General features: G+C 39.3%; 1 protein-coding gene across 5 annotated transcripts in view; it reads right to left on the reverse strand.

Annotated features, from left to right (window-relative positions):
- Positions 1-23718, reverse strand: part of LOC134538759 (mitochondrial amidoxime-reducing component 1-like) — a 176373-nt gene extending 152655 nt beyond the window's left edge. Inside the window, exons 1-2 of one of the 5 annotated variants that reach the window (XM_063380245.1) lie at positions 23597-23718; positions 22176-22277 (exon numbers count right to left, since the gene is read on the reverse strand). The gene's annotated coding sequence lies outside the window, so the exon portion shown is untranslated. Of the gene's footprint in view, positions 1-22069; positions 22093-22175; positions 22278-23596 lie in introns of those variants that run through there. The other 4 variants (XM_063380239.1, XM_063380242.1, XM_063380243.1 and 1 more) reach the window with 4 other exon arrangements.
- Between the last annotated feature and the right edge of the window lie 360 nt (positions 23719-24078).

The raw sequence follows: 24078 nt of genomic DNA on the forward strand, positions 1-24078 counted from the left end.
AGAATGACAAAATATATGAATAGACTAAATACTGATTTTGTTACTTATAAACAGGACCGAAACATGAATAATATTGACGTGACAACGTCTAATAAATCGATGAACGCCAGCTGCACGAACGAAAAAGTGTCCCGTAACGCACATTGTCCCACTACGGATGTCCCACTACGGATGTGTCCTGTTATTCTCATTGTACGCATGCGTGGCATCTCTCTTCCACTTGATTGGAACAACCATAGATTTGACTTTTCAATCATATTTTCGTCGTTCGAATTATTAATATTATGTAATTTAAAGATCGTCCACCGATTTTCAGCACAATTTGTACGGTTATTTAAAAGTAATGTTGAATATTCAAATACGTTTTAAACTTCCACAACACAAAACAAAATTTTTGTATATATAACATCTGAAACTATTATTTCCAATATGGACTCATGGCATTCTGCACTTCACAACCTTGCCTTATTATCCACAGCCCTCGCATGCTGAGAGATTCAACCGCAATCTCTGGTCTGCTCTAATAGCCTACCATGTGCAGGAGCAGGATAAATGGGATTCAAATTTTGTGTGGCTGCATTAATTATTCGCATCATGAAGGACACAAAAGTACTCCTTTCGAACTCATGTTCACTTATCGACCTAATACCTCTCTTTCAAATCTTTGGTACTTAAATGACCTGTTGTCCGATGATCCGAGAGACATCCGGGAGATTTGGAGAAGAGCTCGTAAGAATCTTTATCTGGCTCATGAGAGCATAAAAAGGAATACAACGAAAACCGATCTCCTAACCCTTACAGGGTAGGCAATTTTGTGCTTTGTAAGGCACACCCACTCAGCAAGGCAGTGGATAAGTTTTCCGCCAAGCTGGCGTACCGCTGGAGAGGTCCCTTTCAAATACAGCGATATTTAACGCCTGTTACAGTTAGCTTAGCTAACCCAGGTTCGGGAGAATTCATGACCAGAGCGCACATCTCTCATCTAAAGAAAACACAGGTTGACTTAAATTAGATTATTTTACTTTCTTTCCCCTAACATAGGGGACTCTCTAATATTAGGCATGCAAAAAAAACCGCAAGGTCCTACAAATCCATGGTACTAGAAATTATAATGCAAGCATTAAGTTGTATTAGTTTTAAGTGGCCATTTAGTTAATAAGCACTTAGTTAATAAATTTGTGTAAGGTTTATCGATAATGCTGTGCCTGAGAGGCGGACGCGTCTCAAAGGTGTTAGAATATAAGTAGTAGGATATAGGCGAACCTGATACTAGTTTTACTAAGGAGTGTAAGTGTTGTTTTTTTATTTTCCCTTTATGCTCCGCGTTCAAGCGGGGGAGTATGTGCCGGAAATTAGGAATCTCAACACGTTTTTTTTTATTGTAATTATAATTTTTAATCATTTTTTAAATTTTATTTTTCTTTATAATTCGGTTACAAAGGGATGATTTACACTTTGTTAGGCTGGTGTAATCTACGTAGTTAAACTTTGTGCCAGTGGACCGAGGCACCTTTTCTCAAGGATTAATCTGAGATTGTGCTAGTCTAATGTAGTCGTTAGTAGCCCGGTTGAAATTTCTCCCGCCTGCAGGCACTTCCCGGGTTTGTAATATCATTTCCCTGCATGAGAAAAACTGCATACTGCAGCTCTGGACGAGTCGTTACCATTTCTCAGAGATGAGATAACCATAGACTTTACCGTCACGCATACATCTTAGGTTCACTCCTCGAAAGTCACGGCTAGGAGGTATGTTCCCAGCCCGGTTGCGTTTTCTGCCCCCCTTACAACACCTACACCCCCACTTGATTCTAAGAATTTAACCCAAGATTATTGTCCTGGCGTGAACCCCGCCAAGGCGATGGCCTACTCCAAGGACATTCTCCCTTGCCCTACAGAGCCTTCCACGACACCTAGTGACAGAAACTGTAACTTCGGCCCTGGTCGCCAGCGTGCAGAGCCCACGCTCGTGACACTTGGTGGCAATTCAGCTCACCGCCTCCGTTAGTTCCTCTTTACGCCGCTAGAGAGCAGCTCCGCGGCGCCATATGCCTCTATGCTTTCAAATCGCGACCTGTAGAAGTCGATAGTGTGTTGCATTCTGTGCCCGCCGGTAAAGAGAGCGGCAGTCGCTCTTCGGCGCAAACAACTGAAGTCGTGCTTACGACCACTCGGTCACCTCCGGATGTCTTCGGCCTAGAACCAAACCTTCCCCCTCTTTTCCCTAGGGCCGACCGCCCGTTTTAATTAGGAGCTTTGTCCGCCACCGCGTACTCAGTACTCTGACTTCGGCTACTTACCGCGTCATCTCGGCGTCCTCTGTGTTAAGAGGCTTTTCGCGGCAACGGCGAAATCGTTTGAATAAGATATGTAGTCAGCTGCCTTAAGGGATGTAATCCCAGCTAAATTTCAGTAGTAGCCAGTCAGTAGAAACAATTACTACAAGTCATTGAACTGTGTCTTTCTTGATTACTATACGAAGTGTAGTCAGCAATAATAATCTAAAGAATAATACAAATACTGATACTACTATGTGCAGTGTATAGTTCATAAACTCTCTGAATTATTATCTGAACTAAACTGTTGTCATAAATAATTATAATGTTTAAAATAATAGATATTAACAGTAGTTCTCTCTGGATTTTAATTACTCTGTCGAGTATATACTCTTTGATTAAATTTAAATATGTCTCTGGGCGCCACCCTTATGTAGTGTGGTACATAAGAGAAAAAAAAAATATAACAATTTCACGCTCCAAATCTAGAGTTAGCATGAGATTGGCAACATGTAAATTAAGGTCATTAAGAAAAACAAACATATACACTGTAAAATAATAACAAGTTAACATAGGATTAAACAAATAATCTTTAATCAAATAAAATATAGATGCTTATTGGTTGGACCAGTGGTATACCATCATGTTTTCTTAAATAACTGGAGGTATGTTGCACACATGGTAAAACACAACAAAAGTTCATACAGTTCAAATTTATTATGTCTGTTGCTCTCAATCTAGAATCGTATATAAGTGTGAAATAAAATAATAATGTTTATTTATTATGTTCGTAATTTAAGTTAATTTTAATGTACCGCGGCTGAATTCAATGTGTAAATTGCGGTAGAGCATCGTGTGAGCTCCGTCTCATTTCACCTCTGGGTATAGAACTAATTAAAGTGTAGATCAGGATACGTAATTGGCTTTAACAAATATTTATCTCAGCATAAAAATCAATGTTTATATGTTCCTTGGCAATATTACAATACGTTAAGGCAGAAAACAGTTCATTCAGGATAGCATCATGAGTTGGTATTTTACTCACGGTAATTCACTCCTAATTACTCGTCATACAGAACGTGCCCTAATTAAACAATATGTAATTTATATTTAGACGACGATTTAAAACATCCTAGTAATAGGATGATCTACTTAGCTCGTAGATATTTCTGTTTTTTAAGGGGATTGAAACCCGGGCTATCTAGCCAACGCCGTCGTTATTCCAAGACTTTTTTCGTTAATTCAGTAATGACGCTTATCTTAAGTAACGTGGCCTCTCATTGGCCGAGACACACCGATTGTTGACATAATTATCACATCAAAACAAAATACTGACACTTAACAATACAACTTAATATGCTAAAATGTCTTAAATTTAAAACTGTATTTTTCAACAATGACAGTTTTGTTATGCAAATTATGTATAAAAAGTTCAATTTGCCATTTTAGTCAATTGCTCCCTAGAGGGGTCTTGATAATTGAACTTCAAAGTCACTTGGGCTACGCCATAGAGTATGGTAGTCGTAGATACGTCCAAATGCACAACACTAGAACAAAACATAAAAATGTCAACAAATAATAATAATAATTAAAAAAATGTTATTTATAATAAAAACAAAACACTTTCTGTGTGTGGGACAGTCATGTAACAGCACAGAATTGCCGCCCTTGATAAGCATAGTGTGTTGCAGTTTTCAAACTTTCAAACAAGACACGGTATGCTTTTCAGTTGGAAACTCGCTGCTCGAGTTAAATAAAAAAGTTCGTTGCCAGGCAACGACTCGCGCGACACCACAAAAAATGACGAAAAGAAGGAGGGATAAAAAAACTTGGCGCGAGAGAGGACACCTGTCCCGCACCCCTCCTCCTGACTCGTGGACGATTCCCTCATTGCGCGGCACTCCGTCACAGAGTTCAGACCTGCGCTGGCCGTCGGTGCATTTTCGCGGGAAAACTTGCAATCTCGTTGAAGTTCTCGTAGTCGTCAGTCCTGGAACTAAGTTGGATGCAGTGGCACTCGGAGGACAATACTCACAGTAAGTATTCGTCGCAATCACAAGGGAAATGTGAGGAAATGTACATGTCGCATAACAATGGGACTTTATCCAGGTCATCACTGTAGCTGTGGGTCAGCCTCAATCCGTGGTGCTGGCTGCATCCTGTGGAAGGCGGACCTGGGACCATTTATCACCCATGGTATTAGGAAAGAGAGAAGGTAAAGGCGCGCGCATCTTTCCCCCTCCCTAAGCCAGGCTCGTTACGTCACGTGGAAACATCGTCTCCCGCCGAGCTGGGAAGGGAGCGCAGAGCGACTGCGGATACTTCCTCGCTGCTCTGTGGCTTGCTCAAGTCTTTGCGGCGGGAAAATGAATCAGTTCATGTCCGAGCATATATTAAAATAAATTATACGTAAAGTACAAGAATGTGGTTTCCCGGTTGTAGCAATAGTAAGCAACATGGGTGGAGGAAACAGAGCGTTATGGAAACAGCTAGGAATTAAAACTAAAAATACTACTTTCTCGAACCCCAGTGATAGCATTACAAAAAATTTCGTATTTGCAGATTTTCCGCACCTACTGAAGTTGGCAAAAAATCCATTTTAGATAAGGAATTTGTTACAAATAGTGGCGGGGAAGTAGATACAATATGTGTTGAGCAACTGCAAGAGAAATCAGTGCATAATTTGAAATTAGCGCCTAAGTTAACACAACATCATTTAGAGGTGAAAGGCAGTGGCCGGCAAAAAGTTAAAACAGCAGTTCAGCTCTTATCGAATAGCGAACCTCAAGCTTTAGGTTACTTAAAGGAAAATAATTTAGAGACAGGAGATTCCACCGCCACAGCGAATTTTTGTAAAATTTTCAATGACTGGTTCGATGTAATGAATTAATCACAGCTTGATAATGCTTATGGCTCACATAAAAACCATCAGGAAAAAGTTTTAAATGAAATATAAAGAAGAATAAATTGCCTTTCCAAGAAGGTATAAAAATTTGTAATAAATCCATGCAAGATTTATTTCACTATTTAAATGAATTTTTACATGTTCGATATGTTACTCCAATTAAGCTGAATCAGGACATCCTAGAAGGTTTTTTTTCTTATATAAGAGACATGGGACACCAGAATAATCATCTGAATCCAGTGGACTTCAAATATAGAGTGCGAAACTGTATTCTGGGTAAACACTCTGCAGCAGTATTTTCTACCAAAACAAACACGGAAGACAAAATTGACGAGACATGCTTAATACATTCATCTGCTGGAATTACGAACTTCGACCTACCGGAACCGACACAATTACTGTTACATAAGAAAATGAATTTAACCTGCAAGTTACAGAACACAGTCAGAGTCAATACTTCAACTTATTCGCTGGTTACAGACATGACTGATGTAGAACTACCAAGCGAGGATATAACTTCAATACATCGCGGGTAATGTGGCATTTCGTTTCAAAACTAAGTATCCTGAGCTTGGTAAACTTTCATTAGAATCAGATAGCAGTAGCTGGATTAGTTACCTTTCATACGGTGGCCTTCTTATTCCGAGTTCCGAACTTATGAATGCCATCAAAATTTCGGAAGATAGATTTATTGCCATGCATGGCGAGTATGTTTGCAAGGGTATTAATGTTTTTGAAACACTCACTAATGATATCGTTAATGCAATATTGATGGGAAAGTGCCACGAGAAGTTGATCCACTGTTTCGTCAGAACTAGAACTTACATTAGGGTTAGACAGCTGAACATGAAAGCAAAAAACTGAGAAGACGAAAAAAGGAAACTAAGAAACAAAATGAAGAAAACTACCACATAATCATGATGGTATACTAAGATAAGTTTTAGTTAACCGTGTCCATGGTGGAAATATGTTGTACAGTGCACAATGCCTAATGTTATTGTTTCAGATGTACAGTTATGACGTTCAAGCATAACATATAGTAACATAATAAGACAGATAGTTTGTTAGCTTCATCGTGTAATTGAGGTGGGTCTTTGATAATTTGGTAATTTATATAAAATGATTTTACTTTATTTTTGTTTTAAATTTATATGTATCAATTTTGAAATGTATTGTGTAAAGTTGTATTTTGACTGTCGCCTATCTTAGTTTTTGTAGTGATTTGTATATAAAAAATTGTGCCATTATTATGTTGTCTCTGTTTAACATTAATGAACTAGTTAACTTTTTTTGTGAAATCTTGGATCAAATTCGTTTAAATATATCATTTTCAATAAACAACTTGCACAAACAAGAAGAAATTTTGTACGTGACTAAATCATTTTATTTGTATTCCCTTAAGAAATCTCTTAAACAATTTAACTATTAATGTGATCATTAGATTATTATTTGCATTATAAAACACATCACACTATTTTTGACTATTTTGTACGTTAACTAGAGTTTAAGCATGGAGGTATGAAGTAGAGGAGTAGGCATGTAGAATCATTGCCGTGTTATTAGCTGAAGCCAAAAACCGTGGCTACCAAATCAGTGCCGTTGTCATTAGAAAAGCATTGGAAATGGCATTGTTGTTATGATAGCCATAATAGCCTCGGCAGATAGGCAAAAGTGACTTCACTTTATGGACTACATGCCTCCTCCTCGTCTACTTATCACAATATGTTTAAGACTACACAAAATTATTATCTTTGAAAGATTTGTGCAATGTGAGTGCATAACTTGATGTAAGCTTTTGGACATACGCCATTGCTAAGCACATGTATGTCTGTAGAAGAAAACTACAAAAACCAAAAGACAAAAAAAAAGCAAAACATTTCGGTTGTCAACAGGATGTATACACCACATTATATTCCATAACAGGAATATGGTCAACAAACTAAGAAAAACAAAGAAAAATGGACAAAGAGAACAAGCACAATAATATTGAACCCCAGAAAAATTTTTGCACAACAGTGGAGACGAGACAAAAACACACCAAAACGAGAAGACGAAACAAACACAGTAGTTTTCCAAAACAGTAACAAGCGACGTTTCGGGAACTGCTATCTGGTGCCGTCCTCAGGCTGAGACGCACATGGTACGAAAACACAGGTGTGACTGAGTAGGGGCTGGAAAATTGAGGGTACATCAAGTCACAAAATTATTGTCTGTGCTGACCGGCGAAATTTTCCGTGTCAAGCAGGCGGGTGAGTTAGTCCGTTTTTATCTGAATCCGAGCGCCCTGCATTCCTCATGACGCAGTGCGCAGTAGCGCGAGATTCCAAACCGCTAATGCCTGCCCCCTGTATATCACCGGGTGGTGATTCTCCTGCCCTTGGACAGCCCTGCTGACCAAATCGGCGCGGGACGTCGGCTGACGTCACAGGCGCGCGGCGACGACGGAACAGCAGACGGGATCACCGCCACCTGCTCCCGCTGGGACAGTCGTCTAGGAGCGACGAAACCTGCCGCCCTGGTCCGGGACCAGTGCGTGACGCGGCGGAGCACCGCGGCGCCAGCACATCATTTGCAGCACACGTCATTGTTAGGTACACTTCCGAAGGAATTCGCGTCTCTGTTCACTCCTATTGCCGAGTGTAATCACTGCACTCTCTTAACTTAAATCTCTCGTGCGTAAATCAAAGTTTATCAATTATAACATGTGTGATCGTGCACTTGCAAGCACGAGTGTCTGCAGACCTATCAACTTCAGTTCTTAACGTAAATATAACACTAGTCAACCAAATATATTTAGAATTTATATAAATATATTATCAATAAAAAACTATATTATTCAAATAACTCTCAGTTTGTAACTTATTAACAAGAATAATAAATTTCTTTAATCAACCATAAGCTCATAAAACATGAATAACATATTTCATACAATGTTTAAATTCAAATTAGTACAACTTTGCATAAATTAACTAGTAGATAACACATTTCTCATATCGTTAGGATGTGATTTTCCATTGTTCATTTGCATGCAGACTAAGCATAGTGCTGCCTATGTGTTTCACATTTCATTTAACATATCAACTTCATGCATCTCGTACATATACATTTCATTAACAATTCACAAAAATTTACAATTCACGATATCATCTCATAACATTTACATTACATTTATATACAGTGTCATAGGCTATTAAGATTGCCTAATTTTTAATAACATTTTAAATAGATTATTTAAACAAAAATGTTTTAGGTTAAACCAAGTGTTTTTAGCTAGGTGACAAGGCTGTGTGGATAAAAAAATCACACTACATGTTTTTTTTTTCTTGTCTAGTTTTAGCCGCCTCTTTTATTACAGCAGCAGGCGAATTCTCTTGGCTTTTTTTCCTTTTTCTTTTTTTCATCTTTTTCTCAGTCGTCTGGACGAGTGAGTAACTTTAACTTTTTTTTTTTTGTTTTATCTTCCTGGCGATCTCCGATTTCACGCTGGCGATTATCGGAGCAGGTCAGCTGTTCAGTGCTGTTTCATTTCATTCTCATATTCAGCGTGTTTTATCAGCCCGCAGCGGTCTCGCTGGGTTGGAAATTCACGAACATCTCTCGTGAATATATTCCCTGAAGGAATAGAACCTTGTAATGTGTCTGAGGCTCCTGGCCTCGGTGCAGATAGCAACATGCTACCTTGTCAATTGTAAACAAAACAACATATGTTCTTCAGGATAGCTTGCAACAGCTCCTGCTGAGTAGTAAATTTTCAGTTTTCTCTTTTCTCAGAGTTGAATTAATATTTTAAAAATAATTTATATTTTCTTGAATTTTTCTCTTTTGCTGGGAGAATTGTGTAGTTTGAAGTTTGTTTATATTGAGGCCTGTGGACACTCACTGCAAGAGCGTGTCATCTCGCGACATAGGATTCTACACAGTGTTTTTCAGGTAAGCCTATACCAAGACTCCTCATTGAAAAATACATAATAAACAAACTTCGAATATCGTGTGCTTCGTATAGTGAAATTTACAAATCTTCTGTATAGGGTCCTTTTCACAATAAAACTTCATACAGATGTCTTCTGCAATTTTTTTTTCTTATTTCATAGCAGATTAGCATACCCCTTTCTTTTTTATTTAACAACAACATATAGAAATAAAACCTAATTAAATTCAACACCACTAATAGATTGGATTTCTATGCGAAATGGATGCATACTTTTCTAATCAGTATCCCCAAGTGATACCAACCTAAAACATCAGAAAAAGGATAACTCCTTCAAATTTCATTAGTTTTCTCATAGTCAACCAAAATAATATATCTCTTTCATTTTAAATTGTGGTGATCTCTGCAAGAAAAAGTGTTCAAGTGCAACGAAATATCAACTGGAATAACCCATAACAAGGTAACCTAGAATAATTTTGCTTGTAGTTGCAAAGTGTTTATTGCTTGTAGAACTGCTTTGCATGCCAGTGTTTACACATGTGTACACAGCTAGGTGAAATAACATCTCACATGTATATTGTCGGACACAGTTACACTCATGTCTTCTTGCTAGGTAATTACATAGCTCTTCACAGTAAATAGGGCGAGTCTAGTGCTTCCCAATAGGTGTAAGTGTTATTCGGTCAGTACCCAAATCGAAGAATACATCAGCCGTAAAATACTCAAATACATCATAAATAATGTATACCCATAATAGCTTCACTGGCTACTCAAATCCCAGTGCGGGTGGCATGTCCCTTCACCTCGTCACAGGACACTGGCGGGAATTACACTTCCGCTCTTACACAAGGGTATACTCGACGGCTATATTACGCCTCTCCTGGCGTACCATAAACATAACAACATAACACATCATAAACACGGGGATTACATGGCTCTTGTGCCAGCAATCACATACAGACTGCTCTCAGCTGTTACTCCAGCATACTCGCTCACATGACAATGAGGTAAACATTAACTAGTGCATCGACCAGTATTTAATTTGCAGTGGTAGGGTTCTTATATTCCCTCAGCTGTGTAATGTTGTAACGGCCTATTGACTGGCCTGTTGATGGCTCGGCTAAAGCATAGCAATTTTCATGAATGCTCCCAGTTATAACATATGGACCATCAAACAATAAAAACAATTTCTTGGTAACATTTTCCCAAGCTCTGCTCACTGGATTAGTTTTCTTGAGCACTAGGTCACCAAGTTTGAAGGTTGATAATTTTGATGCGGGGTGCCTCCTCTTGCGGACTGCAGCTTCAGCTGTAAGCTTCTTGTTATAAAATCCTCCACTTCTTAACCGGTGGATAAATCTTCCTCGTCTTGGTCTTGACTTAGTCGGGGCAAGTAGATAGGGTTGATCGCCTCGGACCTATCCAGACTCATGGCTTCGTGCGGGTGACTCCTATTTAACTGTGTACCGTATGATTTATTACACACTCTACATATGGTAGTTTATCCCTCCAGGATTGTTGTGACTTGTGACACAATATACGTAGTAGGCCTCCAATAGTTTTCATCAATCTCTCGACCGGATTGCTTTGAGGGTGGCGTACAGAAATGGTAGTGGGGATAACGTCTAGCTTGCGTACGCCCTGTTGCCACACTTCACTGGTAAACTGTGTACCCTTATCTGAGAGTACCATCTTTGGCATACCAATTTCATCAGTAAATAATTTTAATTTACCCATGACTGCTTTTGCAGTGGGATTTACAATAGCGTACAGCCTTGTGAACTTTGTGAATATGTCTTTAATCACAAAAATATATTTCACCCCTCCTTTAGACTGGGGTAGTGGGCCAAATAAATCCACTGACAATAACTCTAGTGGTGCCTTGGGGAGAATAGGCTGTATCTCTCCATGCAGGTGTTCTTTAGGTGACTTTGACTTCTGGCAAAGATCACACACTCTTGTGACCTGGATGATGAATCGAGGCATATTGGGCCAATATACTCGCCTCCTTAAAGCTTCAGTCAGCTTCTTGCTTCCAGCATGTCCAAGTGCAACATGCACTTCCCAGGTGACTTGCTGTCTCATGCTGACTGGAATCACTGGCTTCCATGCATCTTCATACAGATACTTCTTTCTTGAGTGGGCAAATAATATTCCTTCAGGTGACTTACAAAAATATTGGTGGATTTTGTGTTCCACCGGGTGACTTTTCAGCTGCTTGACAGTGTCTTGGCAGAATTTGTCCTCCTGCTGCTTGGCTTGCAGGTCCTGAAGTAGTTCTTGTAGCTTTGGATTAGATTGCAAAACATTAGCTGCTGCCAGTGCTACTATGAATTCCTTCTGGTGGGTTGGACTAGTGTTGTCTTGAATTTCTTCAAGGCGGCTCAGATAATCAGCTGTTGTGTTAGATGACCCTTTTATATGCTGGATCTGTACATCGTACTCTTGCAGCAGTAGAAACTATATTGTAAGGCGGCTTCAAAACAGCTTCCCAGGCTTCAAACAAGTTAAGGCCTGGTGATCAGTCAGCAGTTTAATGGTTTCAGCTAGTGGTATGTCACGGTACATCTGTAGGGCCCACACTATAGCTAATGCTTCACGTTCAGTCACAGTGAAGTTCCTCTCAGCTGGACTTAATGTTCTGCTGGCCATTGCCACTGTTTTCTCCACTCCTTGGTGTTCCTGTGCAAGTTTGCATCCTAGTGCAGTATTAGATGCATCCGTGTACAGCAAAAATTATTTTCCTTGAACAGGATGGTATATCACGTGCTCTTCCAGGAATATTCTTTTCAAATTTTTGAAGGCTTGATCATGCTCTTCAGTCCACCTCCATATATGATCCTTCTTATGGAGCTGGAACAAAGGTACTGCACACTGGGCTACCTTATTAGAATAATTTCGGTAGAAACCAACTATGCCTAAGAAGGCTCTTAGTTGTCTCACATTCCTGGGTGTAGGGAAATCTTGAATAATCTGGAGTTTTTCTGGAGCTGTTTTTATTCTTTCGGGAGTAAGGATGTGCCCTAAGAATGGCAGTTATTCTCTACAAAATTTTGATTTGCGTATTTTCCCTGTCATACCTGCCTCTTGTAATTTATGTAACACAGTAGCAATGTGTTGCAGGTGTTCCTCAAATGTGACAGATGTTATCAAAATATCATCCACATATGCTCTGGCAAATCCTTTGCACTCAGGCCCTAGGGTAGTGTCAAGGCACCTGGTGAAATCCGCTACAGCATTGCAGAGTCCAAATGGCATCACAGTAAAAACGTACTGTTGATTGTGGAATAGGAAAGCTGTGTATTTACATGACTCAGGCTCAAGTGGAATCTGCCAGTAACCAGATGACAGATCCATCGTGGTTAGATACTTGACACCTTGGTACAGCCTCAGAATTTCAGCTGTCTGTACCGGGCTCTCCCTGTCCTTGATGGTAATCTTGTTTAGCTCTCTGGCGTCAAGACAGAGCCTCACTGTCCCATCTTTCTTTCCAACGCAGACAATAGGGTTGGCATAAGGGCTAGCCTCCCTTCTCACAACATTCCAGTCTATCATGAGCTGTAAATATGCAGTGGCCTCTTGTACATATTTAGGTGGAACAGGGTAGGACTTCCGATGAAAAGGAGCATTCTCCTTTGTCTTGATTTGAGCCTGATAGAACTTGTTTCTCCCCAGTTTATCCGAAAATACATGCTGGAAATTTCTCAGCACATTGAAAAGATGCTGCAGCTGTTTGTGTGTGACAGTTTTAGAATCTTGGACTGACTGATGTCCTCGATGGTAGCTAGCAGCTGTTCACTGGCTTGGTGGTTACACACTTGTTTACACATGGAGGTGTTAGTCAAAATACCTATGAAATTGTTTCGGACATGCCATTTGCCCGTTAGTGACACTGGTGTAGGGCTGTCACTAGGTTGTATGGTGCTCATTCTGAAATCTATTACTATGCCGAACTGTGACAGAAAATCAGTTCCAATGATAAGTGGTTTTGCTAATCCCTTTACCACTAGTGATGTGAGCTCCTTGGGTTTTCCAAGTCCATAGACTGTTATGAGCACTTGCCTGTTTACAATAGGACTGGCTTTTGAAGTAACCCCAATAATTTTAATGGCGGGTACTGGAAATATTGGTATCTTCATGCCAATACGTTCCAGGAAACATACCAGCTCCTCACTTATACATGTCACCTCCGCTCCACTGTCAATAAGTGCAGCCACTTCTTGCCCATATATGTTTAGGTTGATTTGTGGGCACACCGTGTGGAATTGCGTTACTATGCCCTCGTCGGTCTCTTTGTACAAAAAATCCCTTTTATTATCTCTCAGCATTACGGTACACATAAACTTTCGGTAGCTGATACAGCTATAAATACATACCACATTATTCACCCCTGAGTCTGGAGGTCGGGTTTCGGTGCGGGACCATCCTACAGAAACCCTTTCTAGTTTAACGTGTCCGTTGACACTCGCGCATCCTGCGAGTCTGGCATGGTCCTGTTGTTGTTGTACCATGTACTGGTACCTGCTGCTTCCTGTACTGCGGACTTAAACTCTGCCGCAACAGGGTTGTCTAGCAGATAGCGTGGACGTGCTCCATGCTGATTCGTTGCTCCTGGTTGTTGGCTCTGGCGAAACGTCCTGTTGGGCGACGCCGGTTGCTCAGACGGGTGGCTGAAGTGGGCCTTGCCTCCACCGCAATCTGTCGTCTTGGGGCTTCGGTAGTATGGCAGGCGGGAAACTTCGCGTTGGTCCTGGTACTGCCTCTCCTTCATCCTGCGATGCTGGTTGTAGTGGTATTCCCTCTCATCATCAGACGAGGCATGACGACTGAAGTTGCGGGATTCCCTGGGTGGCCGTTGCTCCGGCGAGTGGGACCGCCTCCTCTCTTCATAACGGGCACTCTTCCTGGCCCTCTCTGCCCCCTCTTCACTGCTGTGGTATCCCCTGTTGCTGGGCCACCAGGTGCGTTTCCTGTTGTAGGGTGCCCCTCTGTATCGGTTGTGGTAGGGCATGCCGTTCCCACGAGGTGCTTCACCCCTTGCCAGCCAACTCATGTAGTTGACTGCGGCCTGGCGCTCTGGTTTCTGTTTTCCCTCACGGCCTTGCCAGTAAGGGTTGACCTGGTGCTGCTTCTGGTGAGGTGGTGCTCGGTCTGCCTCCTCTGTTTGTCTGGGTGCAACTCGATCCAATTTTTCGAGTTTATCATATTTGAGCAGCCTGTCAGGAAACTCGCTGACGTCACGGTAGTGTATTCCAGACAACTGCTTCTGGTATTTCAGAGGCAGCTGGGTTAGCATGGCAGCCACAAACTCTTCATCTGTCATTGGTAGGTCTAAATACCTAGTCTTGTCGTACATGGCTGACAAGTGTGCCTCTAGAGATGTACCCTTCCTTGGATCATATTTCTCTGTGTGGAGTTGTGCCCTCAGATTACTCTGGATTCTGAAGTTCCAGTATTGTAGTCTGAATAGTTCCCTGAACTGGTCGAAGCTGTGGGTGTTGGTGCTGGTCAGCTCCCACCAATAGAATGCTTGACCCTTTAACGCATTCTTCAGGCATTTCAAAATCTCTACGTCGGTTAGGTTAAACATAGCCGCATATTCCTCGAATTTTCTGAGGTATCTCATTGGACTCTCATTGGCTCTGCCAGCGAAAGTAGGCATGGCCTCTGCCCACAGCTTTGCTGGATGGTGCATGAGAGCAACCGGGTCCAGATGGCGCTCTGTTGTTATTGCAGGTGCTCTAGGCTCAGCTGGTGTCCTAGTCTCTGCAGACTGTCTGGGTAGTGACTCTACAGTGTGTGTGTCATAACTGAACCCAGGTGTGGGGTACAGCTGTCTACCCGTACCTGAGGTGGCAGTTCAGGTACCTCTCGCTGTGTACTACCAGCTGTGTCAGGTGTACGGCTCTGGCTTACAGTTAAATTCTGCAGGCAATCACGCAGGTTAGATGTCGCTACCACAATGTCTTCCAACCTAACCTCGAGTCGTCGAGTCTGCCCATGCAGCTCGTCCCTCATGCTCGCCTGGCTACGTTGACAAAACTCCCTCAGACCATATTGTTCTAGGGTCACATTCTCGCGAATGGATAGTAGTTGTGTTTCCAACTCCCCTACTCGCTCAACTGTCTGGGTCACTTCCTCCACTACCTGATCAATCTCCCTCTGCTGCTGTACCAGCTTCTCCTCTATACTGTGTTCCAGATTCTGCAGACTGGAGAAAGTCACATCTAATTTGGCCTCCACCTGTTCTGCATGTTCTGTTTGTTGGGATAGTTGTTCTGCCTGCCTGGATAATTGTTCGTATTGACTGGTCAGTTGAGACATAATCCTATTCTCGGATTTCTCTGCTTGTTTTGAGAGTTGTTCAGTGTGTTCTGCCTGCCTGGAGAGTTGTTGGAACATCTGCTGCAGCATCGGTGTTAGGTCAGGACTTGATGTGGACGTTCCTGGTGTAGTGGTTGTCATGTCATGTTCTTGTGTTATCTCTCCTGTGGGAAGAGGTGACACTGGCCGCCCTAACCTCTCACTATGCTGCGTGTGTGAGTGTGTAGGTAAATTCATTTCCCTGGCTTCAGGTGAATTACAGTCCTCCATGGCCGTCAAGGTGTCACTGTCAGAGTTGTGCGTAGTGGGACACTCTTCACATACACTGTTGGCCCTACTTCTGATAGTAGGTCTGCTGAGCCATTGTGTAATACCTCTAACAAGACTACAATTACCAATTACCACAAATATTCTATCCACTTTAAAGTTCAATTCAACGCTTGCATGTAAACAAACTTAGCAGATTTGACACAAGCAAATCGAGCCCCACTAGTTTGGTTGCCACTCTGAAATGGGTCAGTGTATTTTTGTTCTGAAGACTTATACGAAGTGTAGTCAGCAATAATAATATAAAGAACAACACAAATACTGAGTAGTGCAGTGTATAGTTCATAAACTCTCTGAATTATTATCTGAACTAAACTGTTGTCAGAAATAATTATAATATTTAAAATAATAGATATTAACAGTAGTTCTCTCTGGATTTTAATTACTCTGTCGAGTATAGACTCTTTGATTAAATTTAAATATGTCTCTGGGCGCCACACTTATGTAGTGTGGTACATAAGAGAAAAAAAAAATAATTTCACGCTCCAAATCTAGAGTTAGCGTGAGATTGGCAACATGTAAATTAAGGTCATTAAGAAAAACAAACATATACACTGTAAAATAATAACAAGATAACATAGGATTAAATAAATAATCTCTAATCAAATAAAATATAGATGCTTATTGGTTGGACCAGTGGTATACCTTCATGTTTTCTTAAATAACTGGAGGTATGTTGCACACATGATAAAACACAACAAAAGTTCATACAGTTCAAATTAATTATGTCTGTTGCTCTCAATCTAGAGTCGTATATAAGTGTGAAATAAAATAATAATGTTTATTTATTATGTTCGATATTTAAGTTAATTTTAATGTACCGCAGCTGAATTCAATGTGTAAATTGCGGTACAGCATCGTGAGAGCTCCGTCTCATTTCACCTCTGGGTGTAGAACTAATTAAAGTGTATATCAGGATACGTAATTGGCTTTAACAAATATTTATCTCAATAAGTCTTTAATGTGTTCAGCATAAAATTCAATGTTCATATGTTCTTTGGCAATATTACAATACGTTAAGGCAGAAAACAGTTCATTCAGGATAGCATCATGAGATGGTATTTTACTCACGGTAATTCACTCCTAATTACTCGTCATACAGAACGTGCCCTAATTAAACAATATGTAATTTATATTTAGACGACGATTTAAAACATCCTAGTAATAGGATGATCTACTTAGCTCGTAGATATTTCTGATTTTTAAGGGGATTGAAACCCGGGATATCTAGCCAACGCCGTCGTTATTCCAAGACTTTTTTCGTTAATTCTGTAATGACGCTTATCTTAAGTAACATGGCCTCTCATTGGCCGTGACACACCGATTGTTGACTTAATTATCACATTAAAACAAAATACAGACACTTAACAATACAACTTAATATGCTAAAATGTCTTAAATTTAAAACTGTATTTTTCAACAATGAAAGTTTTGTTATGCAAATTATGTATAAAAACTTCAATTTGCCGTTTAAGTCAATTGCTCCCTAGAGGGGTCTTGCTAATTGAACTTCAAAGTCACTTGGGCTACGCCATAGAGTATGGTAGTCGTAGATACGTCCAAATACACAACACTAGAACAAAACATAAAAATGTCAACAAATAATAATAATTAAAAAAATTTTATTTATAATAAAAACAAAACACTTTCTGTGTGTGGGACAGTTATGTAACAGCACATCATGTCTTAGTTTATATTTTATTAATTTTTTTTATTTTCTAAATGACGATTTCTGTCGCGTCATCCGCTCAATTCTCGGTCCGCGCCGTTCTGATGTCGGCGCGAGACATCTCCTGAGCCCTGGAGCTACACTCTGTTTGGTGAGTTACTTTGATCTTTTTCCTCCCCGAATTCCCGTTTGTTGGCCTTTTCTCGCTGACTGTGTTTGACTGTCTTGAAGCAGGTCTAATTCGTTTGGAATTTTGCTTGTGTTTCAGACAGGGTCCAACATTTGGGCGCCGAAATTGCACCCATCATGTTGTCCAGGACCTCCAGCTTCATTTCTCTCTAAGAAGAGCTCCCTCCCTGCCAGATGTTCAACTGGAACCCCAGGGTGATATTTACATATAACTTCCCCCTAGCGGCAACGAAACAAATTATTAAATGCATACCCACGAACAGTGACTTAAGAACTTAATCGACGAGAATGTGTAAAATTAATGAGACTATTATCTATGTAATCAGCTAAAGAATCTAATAAGGTGGAATATTTTATTTTTGTTCTGTGATGATGTTTAATTAATATAATATAAATTGTTTTAAATAATTTTGTGCTGGCCCTCCTTATTGTTACTTGGTAAGATATTTTATTGTGAAATCGAAACAATGCGAAAACAAAACCTATTCAAATAAACTAGGGAAACCTATAGACCAAGCTACTTATGTAGTGTTTATTTATTTATCATATTCCTTAATCTATTTAAACGATCCACTAGCTCCCATGTTGCTTGTGTGCAGGGAGTATAAATTTGTCTTTTTCACCACCTCATGCCCCCTCTGGTAATAATTGTATTTTTTTCTATAATTTTCTCCAGCTGTTTCCTAGGCCTTTTTTTACTAAATCTAAATAATATAATTTTAGGGCACGAGGGGCGTATCAAAAGTCATCATCATGATGGGTAACATCAATCAACCTCGACTATGCAATGGAACGTGACCGGCGGTGTAAAAGCTTATGAACGACGTCATCGAGGCGACGATTATCAAGGGAAAGTACAAAGGAGAGGATGTTTTGATTCCGCACAAATGGATTATTCCAACGAACTTGCCATTAGATTTTAAACGGCTGCAATTTCCCGTGCGTCTGGCCTTTACGATGAACATCAACAAATCACAAGGCCAGTCATTGGAAGTTTCTGAAATTAAGTTGGAGTTTCCGTGTTTCCCGCATGGACAACTGTATGTCACGTGTTCGCGTGTCGGAAAGCCATCATCATTGATTATTTACGCGCCGAATAACGAAACGATAAACGTTGTATACTAGAAAGCTTTGCATTGAAAGTTAACTGCATTTATCTTTCATGTAAATTAAATACATTGAATTCATTTAAATTACAAACGAGTTTTATGTAATAACACGATGCGGCTAAAACTCTCGTTCTCAATAAATTAGATTTGGAAGGTTGATAAGGATTGATAACCGCTTATGAAGAGTTACAATCAAATAATTTTAGGTGGTACAAAGTTCAACTGGTCATCTAGTTATATATAAACATTTCATAGCGTTTTATTTATGTACCTGGTCTTTTTATGGATCATCATTTTTAGTTAGATAATTTGGTAGCAAAAATTTCCAAATTTAATGTGACTCAAATAAAATTGCATGCCTCATTAAGTAAAATATGTTTTATCCAGAGCTTCATAACTCAGAAATAACCAGAAACATGCGGAGAAAACCATCAAAATATTGTCAGAATTACCCAGGAGGACAAAAAATTACAAAAAATTTTGGCATGTTCTAGAACTATATCCTTGCTCAACAAAGGAGAAGTTCACCAGCTGGCAGAATCTTTAGATTGGAGACTTGTTTGGGTACAAATACAAAAACATATGATCAGCAACCGATTGCGATGACATCTGGACAGGAATGTAAGCCTAAGTCTGTGCTCGGTGCATTACAGGTAAATGAAAACGGGTTCTACTTAGAACGGGTTCTACGAAGAACGTTGAAAGACTACTAATTGCTAAATACGTTTAGTGAGTCGAAAGATATTTATACTTTTCTTGATGATATCAGGCAGAACATTATCAATCAACTTACTGATGAAGTAGCTGATTATAGACATTTAAAATATAACTTTTGGTTGGACTGTGTATACGGTAAACCATATCCGTTCGACGACAAAGTGAATAAGTGTTTATTCAAGACAGTGAATACTCCCATTTACAATTGTGACGATGTGAAGCAGTCTATTAAACATAGCATTGGGAACCTCTGTCAGGAAGAACAAAAAAAATTGCATACAAAGGATCTGGCTGGTTTCTGCCTTTAATAAACCGATTGGAGCTAAGAATTAGTCAGTTCAAGCCAATGCATAACTAAATTTTTATAAGATTGCTTACTTTAGCAAGTTATTCTGTAGTAGTATAGGTTATGTACTAATTGTATTTGTAAAAAAATATTTAATTTCTCCCTTTTATGTTACATTGATATGATGATTAATTTATTTTATTTATTTTGCATTCGCCAAGTAATGAACCAAGGAAAGAAGTACATCGATTCTATCAGTAAATTAAATGCATATTTTATAAAATGAATTTTTTTGGAATTTGTCTGGAATTTCTAAGTTAATAATTTCATAATTTCAAAATGGTAGTTAATATGTCCTCATCGGCATACTCTAGGCTGGCAGTAGAGACATTTTAGCATCTTTTAATTCTTTCCACTATATTTTTAAAATTGTTATTTCTTACAAAAAATTAAATATTATTGCATCACTGTGTTATCTAACAAAGGACAGTAGTCATTATAATCAATCAATTAGTTAATGAGTTTTTTGGATGATTTATGGAATTTTTCCCGGATTTATAGCTAAATAATTATGAATTTCCAAGATGGCATCCAAATTTCAAGATGGCGGGTGGTACAGTAATAATAATTTAATACTGCACTCTAGTGGGTAGAAATAAATCTAACATGGCAGTACTGCACTCCAGCAGACTATTAAGAGATGACGGACGTGACATCATGTATATATGTACCTTAGCATTAGTGTTTGGAGTTCAGTCTACTGGCGGCTTCTGTGGAGAAAGGATCTGTCGCCATTTTTTTATTTTTGTCCTCCCCGGTTTCGAACCGAGAACTCCATGATGTGCGTTTTTAAAATAAAAATTTATTAAATAATGATTGATTTTTTTTTATAATTTTTAAATTTTTCTGAATTTCTATCATAAAAATTATGGTTTTTTCAAAATTGCGAACGTAACGATGATTGCAACGTTATAAATCCAAGATGGCGGGCGTAACGAAAAGTGCAATATGACATTATACACATACAAAATTACAGGCGCAACGAAACATGCAATGTTTCCAGAATCCAAGATAGTGATCGTAATGTTATGTGCAACGGTGTTGTTATTAATTTTTATTTAAATTTTATTATTTAATATTTTTTATAAATAAAATTTTTTTCCCGATTTTCTAGTAAGTTACAAAAATTACTGATTTTTAAAGATCGCTGCCGTCAAGAAAATGAAAAAAAGTTACGTCAAAATTCAAAATGGCTTTCATGCCATCCTAATTATCAATGTCATGACCTCGGAAGGTTAGGGAGGCTGTAGATATGGATTCTTAAGCCTCATTACGGACTTTTTAAGCTTTTGGTATTTTTGAGGACTAAAACGGGAAATTTTCCCTCAAAACGGGAATTGTTTTCCTCGATGAAGAGAAAAATTTTCATTTTCAATGTTTTGGCGAATTTTGGGTCAATTTTCGGTAATTTAAGTAAAATGTTGAAAGTCAAGGTCATGCTAAAGGTCAAAGGTCATGATCAAGGTCATCTAGTGTGGCCGCCGTGACGTCACCATCCTAGAAGGTGGACCGGCACTAAGCACCACCACCAGAAGCCAGACCCCGGACATACATCTGTAAACTTCTGTATGTTTTCTACAACTCTAAGTGTCGCAAACACACAGCAATATACCTAGCTGTCTGAGCTGCGTCAATGTGTATTGTGTTGTGTGAGCGACCTTATCACATGCCGTGTCGGCGTTCCCAGAGATGGCGCGGAAGCACCATAAAGGTAGCGTAAGTTTCAGACGGAATATGGAGGTGATCTCAATATGCACTAAAGCTGGGTTTACGATTGATTTCCTTAAGAATTATAACTTAACATCGAGCACACGATTAAGTCAAAACTACATTTTCCAGTTTATGATTGTCATAGAAGTCGTTAATTCTAACCAATCACAGCACAAAACACATGGTCGGCCATTGTTCGAAATGGTGAAGCAGGTTTTAAATAGGTTATTGACAAATGGGATATCTATTTTTCGAAATGGATGATGATTACAAATGACAAATAGGTATACGAATTCTAACCGAAAATACTGCTTTGCTCGGTCCAATAATTAGACAAACTTCCGGTTGAAAGGTTCCGGTTTGTTGTGATTGGTCGCTTCCCTTAAGTCTTAACGAAAAATATAAAATATAAGCATTTCTGTTAAGTCTTAAGTCATCATATGGTTCGCACACGACCCTTCAAAATTAACACACGACAATCATAAACCATTCCACTAGTTTACATAGAGTCATATGGTAAGTACACGACTAAGTCTTAAGTCTTAATTCTTAATTTTCAATCGTAAACCCACCTTAAGATACCAAATTTCGAGATCTGCTAGCGCCGTTTCAAGTAGCGCGTGCTCAACTCTTAGCAGCCACCAGCGAACACGGGATGGTTACGTGACCGGCAGGTACCTGCTGGCAGCGACCCACCAGCCAGTCTGAACCCTCAGCTGCGCACAAGCGGCTGGTACTGCAGCGCTGCTGACACTGAATTGTTCGGCGAGATAAGTTGTTCTGGAAACCAATTTATAGTTTTGCTTAATGTACCTATAGGAAGCGTTAGAGCTTATGGGACACTTTGTCCTATGAATACATTAGAAGGGACGATAAGGACTCAGCTGTCAATAAGATGACGGGCGAATTACATCCTGTGGAACTAAATGTTTCTCATAGATCTTTTAAAAAAAAGCATTCAAGACAGATTTAAACTATCGTCTTGGTCCTTAAGAAGAAATGTTCTACACCACGCTCTTTACTACTGAATCGTTATCAGCCACTGTTGTAGACTGTAGTATAAGCCCCCTACCAGCCGCTGTTTGCTGTTGCTGCTTACAGCTACAGCAAGCATCAGCTAGTAAAAATGCTTAATATGACTGAGGCTTAACCCATTCAAAAGTATTTTCACTAGTGAATACCAATGATGTAAAATTTTCAGACACTAACAAAGTGTATTTATTGTAAGGTCGTGTCCAAATTCAAGTACGCAATTTATTGTGTACTTGTGAACTTCCGTACTTCACTTGCCCTTGGGGCGTACTTGACGAAAACGAACGGTTTCAATATTTAGCCTCTTCAAACGGTATTAGCCAGCCAAACAGTTCTCGTCACATTTTTCTACATATGTATAAATATTAGAGAAATTTTTTTAATATAAATTTGTTGTTTTTAAAACTTCATTGATGCTACAAAAATGTACAGCAATTCACTTCGTAATTCTACAATTGTTTTGTAGGTTCCATTGGTATGTAGGCTATGTGCCTGCATTTGTTGAAAAGTCCTTATAAATTTATTTCAAAGTTTAGTTTTGTTTCATTATTTATTTTAATACAACAAAACAAAACAAAATGAAAATGGTTTTAAAAGGCTTTAAACTATTTAAATGTTAAATTATATAAAACCTACAAAATGCTTTGCAATATAACGACGTTTCTTTAACTCGACGTGCGCAAGGAGTACAGAGATACGTTTATTTGCATACTAGAATACTTCAATTACTTAGTATAAGTTAGATTTAAATCTCAGATTCGAATCCAAAGCCGTACCATAGTTGTGTTACATACTAGCTTTGAATATAATTTAACCTCAGTACTTTACTTCGAGTTCGGACAGCCCTTGTGATGTTTCTTCCGAGGAAAAGTATGTATATGTATAAACTTTGAACACGGCCTAGTAGACAAGACAAATTATTTCGCAATAGATCTCATCCCCACAGAGTGAAATCAAACTGATAATTCACACCCGCTCCATTGACCAATATCTCCCATGGCGCAACCAGCCAACGATATTGAAAAACCTGCATATTAAAATGCACGGGTATAATGGTGAATAAATACCTGCGCACTTGGAGAGGACAGAAAAACCCTTCGTTCGTGGTTGATTGGAGAGACCGTTCGCGTCTGGGTTCAGTCTGGCGAGCTAGTGGCGTCTGTCTGGTGCGAGCTCTTATCTCACTAGACGGTAGTCAGACTGCGCGCGACTTTGGACTCTCAAGCTCTTCGAAAGCAGTGGCCATGACTCTTTGTGCACTGACTGATGAGTCAAGGTCGCAACGTTTACACGGCTGACCAACTGAAAATAAGAGTCAACACTGTAAAGAAAAATTTGTAACATTACATTTTTTTTTTTTTTTTGGGAAACCAGTTGCCAAGAATTTGTTTTTGTGAAAGTAGTATACAGGAGAAATTCTGTAATTTTAGATCATTTTGTGTGGAAAAATAGAGTGAAAGCTGCACTTTTATAAAGATGTATGTAAGCTCTGAAGGCAATGCATACAACACATACTTAAGAAAAAATTACAAATTTTTTCACCTTGGAT

Source organism: Bacillus rossius, chromosome 14, assembly GCF_032445375.1.
Source record: "Bacillus rossius redtenbacheri isolate Brsri chromosome 14, Brsri_v3, whole genome shotgun sequence".
Lineage (NCBI taxonomy): Eukaryota > Metazoa > Arthropoda > Insecta > Phasmatodea > Bacillidae > Bacillus > Bacillus rossius.